At 47.0% G+C, this 14421-nt stretch overlaps 1 protein-coding gene across 1 annotated transcript in view; it reads right to left on the bottom strand.

Annotated features, from left to right (window-relative positions):
- The window catches only part of KCNN3 (potassium calcium-activated channel subfamily N member 3), a 526431-nt gene that overhangs the window by 211636 nt on the left and 300374 nt on the right, over positions 1–14421 (bottom strand). The window lies entirely within an intron of this gene.

Raw genomic sequence — 14421 nt, 5'->3', positions numbered from 1 at the left:
ATAATTAGATCGCAGTGTCTCCTCCCTATCCCGGGATATACGGATTCCCAGGTATCGGAGATCCGTCCGGCACCACTCCAATGGGTAGTCAAGAGGAAACTCCTCCACCGCATCCGTCAAGGGGAAGAGTTGGGATTTAGACCAATTGATGTGCACCCCTGACATCCCGCCAAATATGATGAACTCCCTGAGTAAGGGATTCAGGTGTGTCTCGGGGTGTTTAACATATATGGTAATGTCGTCTGCATAAAGGGATACGTCGATTTGTCGCTGTAGGCACTGTACTGCCCCGTCTCGATGTAGTTGACGCAGGCGACAGGCAAGAGGCTCCACCGCTATGGCAAACAGTAAGGGAGAGAGTGGACAACCCTGGCGCGTGCCTCTGGTGATGTCAATAGGTTGCGACAGGCGACCGTTGATCAATATTCTCGCCGTGGGCTGAGTATAAAGCAGACGAACCCAAGATAGAAACAAAGGCGGGAATCCCATGCTAGCCAACACCGAAAATAGGTAGGGCCATTCGACAGAGTCGAAGGCTTTAGTCGCATCCAGGAAGATGGCTGCGACAGGTATGTCAGGATGAACCGTGCGCAGGAGAGAGAACAGGGTACGAAGATTGTGTGAAGTAGACCGGCCAGTCACGAAACCAGATTGATCCGGTAGCATGATTCGAGTCATCAGTAAGGACAGCCGGGTGGCCAGAACCTTAGCGAGAATTTTTACATCGCAGTTGAGAAGGGAAAGTGGGCGATAAGAGTCGCAGGAGCAGGGGTCTTTACCGGGTTTCAGAAGAGAGGTGATGACCACTTCACGCATGGAGCCAGGAAGAATGCCATCACTAAGGGACTCCGAGTATACCTCGCGTAACACGGGAGCCATTATATCAATATAGGCTTTGTAAAACTCGGCAGGGATGCCATCTAGCCCAGGGGCCTTACCATTCTGTAGGGACATGATGGCATCGCGGATCTCGTCTAGTTCGAAAGGTGCCGCCAGGAACGCTCTATCCCCATCGCTGAGCCAACAAAGCGCCACATCTTTTAAATAACTAGTATAGGACGCTTCGGAGCCCGTGACAGAAGTGTATAACGCGTGATAGTGTGTAGTGAACGTGTTGAGGATGTCATCCGTGTCCCTAATTGTGGTGCCGGACGTATCCTCGAGTTCAACAATAACATTGCGGCCCTTAGGAGTCTGAGTGAGCATTGCAAGTACCTTCCCAGGTCGATCCCCTTCGCAGTATTTCCTAGCCTGCCAGTGTTTACCACGGAAATTGGTTTCCCTGGAGACCTCTTCCTCATACCTAGAAAGTGTCTCCCTGAAAGTCGCATGTAGTGTAGAATCAGTGTCCTCCACCATCCGGCATTCCAGGTCCCTCAACTCCCCCTCCAGTGTGCCAATAGTGCGAAGTATGTCGCGTAGGACTCCACAACTCTTAGAAATGCAGTATCCCCTGATGGTGACCTTAAAAGCCTCCCATATGTGTTCTACCGAGTCTACAGAGCCCTTATTTCTAGGGAAAAAAGCAGCTATCTCTTCACCTAGTTCAGTTCGGAATACAGTGTCAAGCAATATGTTAGGGCGGAGTCTCCAGTGTGGTCTAGGGTTATCCCACCCCGGAATGTGGAGTTGAAGCATGACAGGGCTGTGGTCAGAGTATGTTCTGGGTAAGTGCATTCCCCCTTTCAATGTTGATGCTATCTCTTTGGTGACAAGAATATAATCCAGGCGTGCCCACGTTCCCGTGTGAGACGTAAAGTGTGTGCCTTCCCTCCTGAATGGGTGCAAGTGTCTCCAAGCATCAAGCAGCTCGCCCTCCGTAAGCACCCCCTCCAACGCCTCGCGCGCTCTAGGTTTGTAAGTGCACATCCCATCCGCCCTATCTAAGTGAGGCACTATCGCCAGGTTGAAATCACCTCCCCATATGACGTGACGTGATCCTATAGCCAAGATCTTGCCCCATAGTGTGGAAAAGAAGGTAGGGTCATCCGTATTCGGTGCATATGCAACAACAAATGTAAAGGTATCTCGCCCCAACCTGCCCCACATTAATGCATACCGTCCCTCCCCATCCACCAGTTCCCCACATTTATAAAACGGAACATTGCGGGCTACAATAATAGCTACCCCTCTCGCATAAGTGGAATACGAGGAGAATACTCTGTCTCCAGCCCATCTACTCGCAAAAGTAGGTTTAGTACGTGGTGGCAAGTGGGTTTCCTGTATCATGGCGACCTGTACATGATGTCTATCCAGATAGGCCAGTACACTGCGACACTTCTTAGCATTATTTAGACCACGAATATTCCAAGACATAATCGTCAATTGAGAGTTAACATTCAGAGTAACCATAAGTAGTTCAATAGCAAAAATGATAGTACCAACCAATGTAATAGGTGCATTTCAAAAGCATTCCACCAAGCCAGATGCATAAGCTGTCGCACAGTCTGCATACCCATTCCGAGTAATAGTTGCCTCGCCTTAAAACAACCAACCCCCCCTCCCACCCCAGCATCCCAATCATGCCAGTAGCCGATGAGTCCCTCCCACCCTCCCCCCCACCATCCATCCCCTCCCAGTCTCTGCGACAACAACAACAAAAACAGTAGTAGTCTCAGGGGGAACACCCTGTAGGGGTTAGGCATAGAGTGTGCACAGCACCCTCTCGGTCCATAGCTCCCATCTGTACCGCCCTCGGCGGAGCATAGGGCCTAGAGAGTGGGCCTCGATTTACGTTACCACAGGTGCGTTGCATCCGCGCAGGTCCGATGCAGGTATTCATCGCAGTATCCGCAGGTAGGATGATGGTCGTCATGCAATACGTAGAAAGGAACTATCCAACATAGTCCGCCCAGGTATTCAAGGAGCATTCTGTGCCGGCGGCAAGTCCTCGTCAGATACCTCCGCCCCAGCATCTCGCTCTTCTCTGCGTGCTCTCCTGAGCGATTTTAAGAAGTCCTCAGCCTTCTGCGGATTCGTGAAGAAGCGCTGTGTGCCCTGATGCGTGATCCGTAGCTTTGCCGGATACAGGAGAGCATAATCCACCTGTGCCTCACGCAACTTCTTTTTCACTGGGAGAAATTTGCGTCGTTCTTCTTGCACCATCTGGGTAAAGTCCGGATATATGGAAAACGCAATACCATTATAATTCAGCGAGCGCTGAGTACGGGCCGCCCTCAATGCGGTGTCCCGGTCTCGATAGTTCAATAGTTTGGCTATGATGGGCCGGGGTGGCAATCCAGGTTTCGGCATAGGCGCTAAAGACCGGTGTGCTCGCTCAACGATGAATTGGGGTGAGAAAGCTTCGTCACCGATTGATCCCTTAAGCATCTTCACGACGTACAGCTCCATTCTGCCTGTGTCTGTGGATTCCGGCACATTCGTAATGCGTATGTTGTTCCGGCGGCTGCGGGCTTCCAAGTCCTCATTTTTAGCCGCTATAATTCGAAGCAAATTGTCCATTCGGGCTAGTTGCGTTGTGTGTGTTGCGGAAACATCCGCATCATCAGAGACACGTTGTTCCACGGCCGTCAGTCGCTCCTCATGGCGATCCACCTTGTGGACCAGCGCGTCCAGCCGTGCCGTGACACCGTCCACCTTTTCAACAACAGTTGCGAACCCTTGCCTCATCTCCTGAAAAAGGCTGTGGAGGTCCAAGTCAGCTGTCGGGGGCGTAACGGCCCTCGAAGGGGCTCCGCTAGGACCGGGGCCGGTGGGGACTGATTTGGCGCCTCTTTTGGCGCCTTCAAAACTCAATTTGGCTTGGCGGTTATCTGGGCGCCCCATGATGGTCGTGGTATCCAGCCTTCAGTAGGGTATATAGATAGAGTGGTCAGGCAGGGAAGTAGATAGACAGCCGGTGGGCCAGCCAGACACTGAGATTTATGGAGGCCCCCGACGAGGACGTCGAGGATAGAATGCAGCCGCTGTCGGGGGAAGGGCGCAGTGCTCCAGCCTCTCTCCGGCCCCACAATGTCCTCTCTGTAATGCTGGGGCGCCACGAGTAGTGGGGGTCCGAATATCTAGGAGACAGCAATCACGAGGGAGCCGACCCAAGCCTCAATGTAGCCAGGAGGAGGGCCCACGGCTGAGCAGCACACCGGGTGCAGCGGGCGAGGCCCGGGCGTCTCCCGGTCAGTCCGGGCTTTGCGGTTCCTTCTGCCCGGGGGGTATGGGTTAGGAGTCCCACTGCCGCACAAGATCACCGCACGGCGTCCGCTCCTCCGCCGCGAGGCCCGGAGCACCGCCCGTCCCCCAGACACGCGGGAAGCACTACACAGCTCAACCCGCTCCCGGAGGGAGAGCCGGCTTACCCGCGGTCCAGGCGCCGAAGGTCAACGGTCCACGATGGCAGAAGAGGGGGGGTAAACAACGCCGCTGCACCTTGTCCCCAACCGTCGTCCAGGCACAATCGCAGCTCCGGGCGGATGATGAAAGACGCGGCCCAGCCCCTCGTGGCCAGCCGCGGTGTCTCGTAGCGCGCCGCAGCCGGGTCCAGGCGCTCCCAAGGACCAGGCTATCTCCGGTGTTGACAGAAGCGGCAATATCTCCGGCCCCACAGCTCACAGCAGCGTCAAACTCGGGTCGAGTGTGGAGATCGCCTTCCCACACCTTTTGCTGGCCGTATAGTCCGCAACAACACCTTGTGGCTCAGGATACTTGTAGGATCAGTTGTCGAGGCACGGGAGCTACCAGCCTAGGCAGCCATTCCGCTTGCGCGCCCTCTAGCGCCCCCCAACGTTGAACAAACTTTAGCTGAGGTACAACCTGCCACAGATAATATGGAACAACAAATGAAGGAATATGAAGTAAGGCTCCGCCACCTGGAAGGCAGGGTGGAAGATGCAGAAGGACACTCATGTCGTAATAATGTCCACCTGATAGGCCTTCCGGAGGGAGCGGAGGGTCAAGATTCAGTTTACCAAAAAATGGCTGAGAGAATTAATACCAGCAGCGTCACTGTCTCCCCACTTCTCAGTTGAAAGAGTCCTCTGATTCCTCTTGCTCTTTCCAACAGTTGACCACGAAGACAGCGCACACAACCCTAATTGAAAGGTTGAGGTGCCTAAATTATGTGGCGCATTCTGCCAGGACTCATGCAATAGCAGATCGCTTTGGTACACTACTGGCATGGCTAATTCGGCAGGAGCAACTGAACAGCCCCATTATGACACTACAATTAAAGGTGGGCGGTTAACTCAGCTCGGCCATCAGAGTTTGCAGAGTTTAAGAACTCCGCACTTCGTTTGAAGTGCAATGTTTTCAAAAACTCCGCACTCGAAGCAGAGCGAGCATACCGGTGCCATGGAGGAGTGAGTCTAGAAGTCCATGTGCACTGCAGTTTGTGCTGTCGGAGTTGGGGACGGGTTAGCTTAGCTGCTGCACTAAAGTAGCTGAGGCTCCCCCTCCCGCCTTAATTGAATTTCCTCCGAGCTGGAGCAGCGAAGGCTCAGGCTTCTTCTAAGCAGAGTCACTAATGCCGCCAGCCCAGCAGCAGGAGCAGGAAGGCAGTGGCGGCTAGCGGCTGGGCTGCACTGCCGTGGACAGCCGGCACCATATCCCACCCACCAAGGACTCAAGTAGGAGGCTCAGGTAAGGTGACGGTCAGGTCTTACTAAGGGGGGAGCAGGGGTACTGGGGGATGTTGGGGGTGAGTTTGGGCAGGGGGGTCAATGAGCAAGAAGGTACTCCAACAGGGCACAGAATTCTGCAGAATTTCACTGTGTTTTCCAGTAACTCTGTGAAATTTTGCGGAGTACAACTCCACAAGCTCCGCCCAGCCCTAACTACAATCTCCTGATGACTGATGAAGTATACCCAGCACAAAATACACAGGGAGTTGGTTCTACACTTCTCCTCACATTACCAATCATCCCTGGAAGTCTCTGACTCGAAAATAAATGGGTTCTTAGGTGGCCTCTCCTTCCCTAGGCTCACTCCTGACCAACGTGTGGAGCTGAATACAGCAATAACAACGGCTGTAATTCAGGGAGCGATCCCTTCCTTAGCCTCGGGGAAGGTGCCGGGCCCAGAAGTCTTCCCTTCTGAGGTGTATAAAGTGTACTCAGATCTTTTAGCACGAATACTACAAAAGGTATACAATGAGGCACTACGCTCAACACATTTACCGACCTCTATGTGCGAAGCCACACTGGTTACCCTGCCGAAAACCAGCTAGAGAGCCCACTCAGCTTGGCTCCTACCACCCACTGGCGCTGCTGAACGTGGATTATAAGGTTTTGGCAGGCTTACTGGCGGGACAGTTGGCACCATTAGTCCCCAATTTAATACACGAGGATCAGAATGGGTTCGTCCCAGACCATTCCACTGCTCTTAACTTGCACCGTCTGTTTCGAGTTATGCATTATGCCCCTCAGATTTGGCCTAGCTCCGGCTGTAAGGTGCTAGATCGGGAGGAGGCATTTGATACTGTGGGATCGCCCTTTATCTTCAGTCTTCTGGCCTGATGTGGGCTGAGATCCTCTTTATCAAACTGGTAAAGATATTGTATAATAATCTGGTTGTGAGGGTCAGGTCGTGTCACATGGTGCCACAGTCTATATCAGTGAGAAGGGGTACTAGACAAGGTTGTTTCTTTTCTCCCCTTCTCTTTTCACTAGCCATTGAGCCTCTGGCTTTGGCGATGCAAGCCTCTGCAGCCCATTGGGGTCTCCCTTTGGGAAACTAAATACATGTGATCTCCTCCCTTTACGCAGATGACCTGCTATTACATATAAAGAATGTAGGGATGATCCCGTATGTCATAGCTACTAACACGCTCAATCTTTTTGCTCGTCTTTCAGGATTGCGGGTTAATTGGGGAAAGTCATGCTTGTCCCCATTTGATCCTAACACGTCAGATCCGATGCTTACTATCAGTGGGACCCAGTTACTTGGTAGGTGTCCATGTTTCGCTACCTGGGCATTAGGGTGTACCGCACAGAACATGATCTCCTTGATGGAAACCTTACTAGGACACTTACCTCTCTGACGTCACAGATGACGTTTTGGAAAACGCTTGCTTTATTGGTGGCGGGAAGGGTGTCACTCATCAAGATGGTGGTGCTCCCCTGACTCCTTTAATATTTTACTAACCTGCCATTCTATTTGCCACCATCCTTTTTCTGGCCAATTGACCGTATGTTCTGTAACCTAATATGGAACACCTCACGATGTAAAGTGGTGGTCGCAAAGTTATATCAGAACTTATGCTCCATCAATTACTTTACTTGGGACACCAAGGTCCGACAGACTAACTACACTGACTGATCTTGAGGTTTGGCATACAGCGGGATTGCATACATTAGGTGACTTCTACCTAGAAGGTGCCCTTATACCATACAGTGACCTTACGCAAGAGGAAGGAATACCTCAAAGGCATTTCCTTATGCATGCCTCATGCATAAGTTTGCTGTGGTGAAATGGGAGAAGGTCTGGACTCCTTGGTGCAATTACAGAGGGAATTGAAATGCTCATGAATGTACTTAACAAATGCGGATGTATAATGGATTTCTTCTGCCCCACATATAGGTAAAGTTGGCGCTAAACACAAAGGACCATATTATCAAGAACGGCGTTAAAATTATCGCCGCTTTAGGGGCAGTAAACTGCCGCTAAAGTGGCTATAATGGGCTTGATAATATGACCTTGTGAATTCCCATAGAAGCCCAGGATCACACCAGAACATGGGCTTCTATGTGAATTCACAAGTGCATTTTATCAAGCCCATTATCGTTGCTTTAGCGGCAGTTTCAGATAATTTTAACGCTGTTCTTGATAATATGCCCCGAAATCCCTATGGTAAACTCTCAGGAGGTTCTGGAGGAGTAGACCAATAAAGAATGTTCCACAAACTTGACAATTGTATTGACATGCAGATTTAATTGCAAAAGTATGTATTCAACTTGAGCTTGTTTAATAAAAAGATGTGTGAAAAAAAACGTTTGCTGTGGTGAAGCTGGGGAGACATAACGCAAGAACTACAAACAAATTTAGTACTCCAGTATATTCAAGTTATGAGAAGTGGCAGACATCTCACTCTCTGGTTTGATGATTCACTCTGCCTGCATACAGCAACTGATTTAATCCCGTTACGTACGAATTGGGAATCCGATCTAGGCCGTTCATGCACGAACACAGAATAGAACACAATCCCTGCGAGCCCCACGTTTGTCCCCCACAATGCTTGATTTAGATTGATATAATATTACATATTACACCGAGCATACCTAACCCCGGAGAAAATTAATCGCTATTTTAACAGTAATGATACGCAATGTCACCGGTGTTACCATCACGACGCGGATATCATACACATGTTGTGGTATGTCCTAACCTACGGCAGTATTGGAAGGGGATGATACAGTACCTAGCTAGCTGCACCGATAGATGCCTCTCGAATATGTGGGAAATATGTATACTGGGGTTGTTTAACAAGAGACAAAAAGTACAGAGCCACAAGTCAATTTCTAGATCTGGGCCTTGTGGTGGCCAAGCGGCTCATAACAAAACGTTGGAAATCCAAACATCCATCACAGTTACTAACTTGTTCCCATTCTGGGCCAATTGGCCAAGGCTGAGGGTGTGTCCCTTCGCAGGGAAGACACCTTAGGGCTGCGTAAATTTCATATTGTACTGATTTGTCTGAAGTTTGGTAGTGTTTTTTTTTAAATTTATAAATTCACTGTTCTCTCAAAATATGATTGAAGCCAGCGATAATTACATTTTGGTCTCATATATCTGTCGGTTATAATATGTGATGTGGAACACAGATCTATATTAGTACTCAACAGGACAATATGTGTCTAATTACAATGTGATTTATTTCCTTGGATTTTTTTTTTGCAGATTTATATAGCGTGAACTCGACCCGAAGGGATTGGAGCGCTTTACATGAGCACCAGTTACATTACAAAAGGACACGTTCACTTTTTTGATAAGGCATGGAGAGATTAAGTGATTTGTCCAGAATCACAGGATGTTGAGCCGACGCCGAGGCTCGAACCTGGTACCCCAGCTTTAAAGTCGGCAGCTCTAGCCATAAGGCTACATCCTCTCCCCAATTGTTGCAAGTTATGTGAATACAGGAGAGTAGCTGTAACATGGAAACATGGAAATAGATCATTCAGGCTAATAGCTCTGCATACATTAAGGATATAGATAGCTCCCAGATTCGAGTCCCGTGAACATTCATAGTTGTGGGGTCTGCTGTAGGGACTTCCTGGTGTGGTTCCGGTGTAAGTGTATCATTTATGCATGTGCTGGTCAAGTGAAATGTTTTTCTATTGCAAAAATCAATAAACAGATCAAACAAACAAACAAAAATTGATTCAATGACGGAGAATATTACTTTTCAGCTGGGCTAATATACTTTAATGACACAGGAACAATATTTCTCTGCAAGGCTGCTAGGTTGAATGACAAAGAACCATCACTTTTCAGCAGGGTGGCCATACTTTAATGACACTGGACAGCACTTCTCCGTTGGACTACTATGATGAATGATGGACACTGTCACTTTTAGCCGATCTGCAATACTGTAATGTCACAGGACAGCACTTCTGAGCGTGGCTGCTGTGGTGAACGACAGAGAACTATCACTTTTACGTAGGGCTGCTATACTTTAATGACACTGGACAGCACTTATCCAAATGGCTGCTATGTTGAATGACTGAGAACTGTCACTTTAAATCCGGGCTGCGATACTTTAATGACACAGGACAGCACTTCTGAGCAGGGCTGCTGTGGTGAATGATAAAGAACTATCACTTTTAAGATAGGCTATTATACTTTAATCTATTCAACAAGGGGGAGCAGGGGTGTAGGGCAAATTTCCACTCCGCTGGAGTGGGAGGTCCAGCTGCAGCGAGTGCCCCAAAGTGTCGGATCATAAAAGGGTGCTGCGCCGTTCCCCAGGAGGAGAAAGGTTGAAGTCACACTAAAAAGGTACCACTGGTCTCGGTAGGATCTCAGTTGGGCATCCATTTTGTTGGATGTAATGCCCTCACACACCCTTTCAGGTGTCATGCTTCATCATCTGGGCTGCTCCTCATTGGGTCGGCGGTGCAATACCCAACGGGCTCACTTCAAAGAGGGGCACTTTACCGGAGATCTTTTTCCAACAGCCATTTGGTGAAGTGCGGGTGTGGGGCCAGGAGTGTGTAGACTTGGTAGTGAGTTAAAAATAAGGCTGGGAGTACCTGTAGGAAATTCTTTTTTATTCTGGGGGTCTCTTGCCCTAATTAAAAAGTGTGAAGAACAGCACTTGGCGGAATTCGATGTTTCTATTTCAGTGCTGGTTAATAATCTATAGTGGTCAACATGTTTCTCGCATCTGTGTAGGTTCACTAGCGATTCTTCGGGACCTTGAAAACTATTAATTTATAATTGTCTACACTAGAGGACCTAAATTCCTGTCCAGTCAGTTCGTTTGATTGTCACAAGAAGAAAGGTGCTAATTGTGTTATGAGTCTGTGATGGGCTGGATCTTCCTGTAGTGAAGAGACAAAAGCATATAAAAACAGGTGTAGGTTTCCAGATCACAGTAGATCGTGACTATTAAGCATTTAGGGCCAGATGTAGGAAAATCGTATTTACCGATTCATAAATACCGAATCTTACCGATTCGGTATTTATGAATCGGTAAATATGAAGGAGGGAGATTTAGGTAGATTCGGTAATTGAATTACCGAATCTGTAAAAATCGGTATTTACCGAATCGGTAAATACCGATTCTGTATTGCCCATTGATTCCTATGGGCCTTGAAGCCCATAGGAATCAATGGGCAATACAGAATCGGTATTTACCGATTCGGTAAATACCGATTCCAGCAAGGGTGCAGGGGGTGTCACTTTGACACCCTCTAGCACCCCAAATTCAGGCATGTGTGCCATGTGGCACACAGACATGCCCTAAGGGCATGTCTGTCTGTCACATGGCATAGGTGTGCATGCACACATGTGCATGCACACCTGGATTCGGTATTTTACCACCCAATTGGATTGGGTAGTAAAATACCGAATCTGAAAGGCCTGTGGGACTCAGAAGAGTCCCACCTACATCTGCAAGTTACCGAATCGGTAAAAATACCGAATCGGTATTTTACCGATTCGGTATATTTACCGATTCGGTAAATTTACCGAATCGGTAAAATCGGCCCCCTACATGCCAATTCTTAAATACCGGTCGGTAACGGCCGAAATCGGCCGTTACCGACCGGTATTTGGGCTCCTACATCTGGCCCTTAAACATTTCTCCAGGACACGCTTGACGATGTGTGACTAGCGTGCATTGTGTTATTATACTTTAATGACACAGGACAGCACTTCTCCAAAGGGCTGCTATGGTGCATGGCTGTGAACTGTCACTTTAAAGCCGGACTGCTATACTTTAATTATACAGGACAGCACTTCTGAGCAGGGCTGCTAGGGTAAATGACAGAGAACTGTCACTTTAAACACTTTAAATCCCGGTTGCTATATTTTAATGAAACCAGACAGCACTTCTCCAAAGGGCTGCTACGGTAAATGACAAACTGTCAATTTTCAGCCGGGCTGCTATACTTTAATAATAGTGAACAACATTTTTCCAAAGGGCTGCTATAAGTTTATGGGACTGTACTACTGCCCCTCAGATGGAGCCAAGCTCTGTGACAGAAACAGAAAGATCCTGATGTACCCTTTGGATTAAAAATGCTGTCACTGCAGAAATGTAATTTCACGCTTTCCCCAAGCATGGCCGCCATCAATGACTGCAAATGTATTGGTCAATTTGTGAAGAGACCAGAGTACCTGGCAAGAGTAATGTGTCAAAATAAACACTAAGGAGGTCCCAGGGGAATTGTTTTACGACCCTACCTGCTAAACCTCCGACTACTTATAATACCAACAAAAAATTAGCAGTGAGTCAAAATTCAACTATGTATCCGAAATATAAGGAAGAAAATGGGACAAGCTAGCAAGGTAAACGAGTTCCCATCAGTCCTCTATCGAGACCGCCCTTCATCATCTGGGATCTCTTGTTCCTTTCAAGGTAGAAAACCACATGAAACTGGCAGATTTAATAACCAGGTCACGGGTGTCTCAAGGAAGAGTACCTCAGATATGACCTTAGGTGTGTCTAGTGAGGAACTAAATAGCAGTGCTTGCAAAGTGAAAAGTGATTAAAGTGAATGTAAAGAGAAGGCTCTAAAATTAGGTAGTGATAGGGGGAAACAAACTTTAATATGCACCCACACACTCCCAAATCAGTAAAAACAGTGCAAGTAGTAGTATAACAAATGACTATTAACAGAGAGTATTAGGTCGACATGTTTCTGCAGTCACTGGAGCCTATAGGTCTCCTGCTGCTTCCTCAGGACCATTAGTGCTACTGCTATGTATTAAAAGGTAAAAGGTATCACCTGATATAAGAAAGTGTATTCGTCCTCCCAACCATATGTTGGGAAGGAACAGCCCCACCTCACCTGGCACCAGCTCAGGTAGTGGGTGCACCGCACTCTCCGTCGGTACACCGGTCGTCCCTCTGAAGCTGTTTCGTGGGAAGAGTAATGTGTCTCCACTCCAGAATCATAATTAATGAAATTTGGCCAATTTAAGATTCTGTGGTGCTGAAGAAGTTCAAACGATATACATTTCCTCCTATAGAATGGATCACTCAGAATCAAGTTCTTTGCGTTCTGTGAGTTATAGTTTATCCTTTCAAATCTTGCAATGATTTGGGTGTTATTTGAATTAGCCAGGACCAGCTGGAGATGTCACATGTGACAAGTAAGTACCAATATTTTTTAGCCAATTTCTGTCCATGCTCTAGTGTCATCTCATCACTGCAGCATGGACAAAACAGAAGATCCATGTGTGCTGAACTTGCTGTCCAGCGCCCTCGTGTCCTAATATGACATCTTTAGCCAGGCATGACTTTTTAGCCAGCAGCAAACTGCAATCTGGGATTAGGAGTACAGATTTTCACATTGCAAAAACAAATTCCAGAATACGAGTTGCCGGGATCTAAAAACCATAACTGGCTGAAGGTAGTACACACGTAGAGTTGAAACTTTTTTTGTTGGCCTCCATGGAAAAAACACTGGCCAGGCTGGTAAAAACCACCAGAGTCGTCAACCCTACAGTAACACATGACATGATACACACTAGAACTCTGTACTATGGGTCCTTTTCTATGTTGTTAATGCCTGCCCACTTACGCCACATTTTATCCACCAGGACATGCCTATTACCTACTCGTCCAAATTTACAAAACCAGGGGGTGAGCCGTTTCCACAAGTATTCTAGAAATGGAGTTAGATTTAAATCTCAGGAACTGATCACTTCAGAGAAATGTTTTGAAGTTGTTCTGTGATTGTCACAAGTTAATATATACAGGGTAACTAGATGATTCCATATCACCAGGGCACAAGTTTTCTAGTACTGGATTTATTATATCTGTGCATTCCGGGAACTGTAGTGTTGGCCTATTTTCATTGAGCCATTTGGACCAACAAACCTGATAACGATATGTAAAAGAAAAATTCGGAACAGATCTTGGTGTCTGGGGACATCTGGTCACTCTACATTTTAACATGGAAAATTGAAGCTCAGGTTAGCAGATGGCACATGGTTGAAGGTCGGCTTGCCTTTTACAAATCGTTTTCAGGGGCACTAGTCAAATTGGGTCAGATGAACAGAACAAAGACTACAACTTCCAGAATGCATTAATTGTTACGTGTCCCTGATGGACTGGTGTCTTTTGGACATCTTAATTGGACTCACACACAAATGTACAGCATATCCCTGTGTATATAAGAATTCATTTGGAATATATGTATGTATCTCAATATGTGTATTCCTTTGTATAAATGTGTATAGTAATTATGTTTATAAAATATATAGATATTTGTTAGGTCTGCTTAACAAATGCACATATTACTTATGGTTTTATTATTCTATGTTTAACATGTATATAGGTCACTGCATAAATAAGTAGATATTTTATCATAACTATTTATCTACAATTGCTTCACTATTGAATTATTAAAAGGAAAACAATCATAAAAACAAATTAATTAGCTTAAAGTACAGCAACACTCGAGAGTCTGAGTTTAATAAATACAACTTAAATCAAGATATACCTTCCTGATACATATATACCTTTCATGTACTTATGTATTTTTATATTTCTTACCTTTCTCCTAATTCAGCATCTCCACTGCACTACCCTATATGTCACACGTTACCTCTCTCAATATATCCTCTACGTCCACTCTCTGACTCATACCAAATCTCATTCTACTTCTCTCTCCGATGAACTACCCTATTTCTCACACTATACTTCTCTCAATATATCCTCTACCTTCACTCTCTAAATCATCCCAAGCTACTACGATCTCCAAAATAACCCTTTCCAGACTCTTCCCTCCTCTACCCCTC

Source organism: Lissotriton helveticus, chromosome 12 (assembly GCF_964261635.1).
Source record: "Lissotriton helveticus chromosome 12, aLisHel1.1, whole genome shotgun sequence".
NCBI lineage: Eukaryota > Metazoa > Chordata > Amphibia > Caudata > Salamandridae > Lissotriton > Lissotriton helveticus.
The sequence above is the reverse complement of the archived record's forward strand: the minus strand, read 5'-3'. Positions and strand labels throughout refer to the sequence as shown.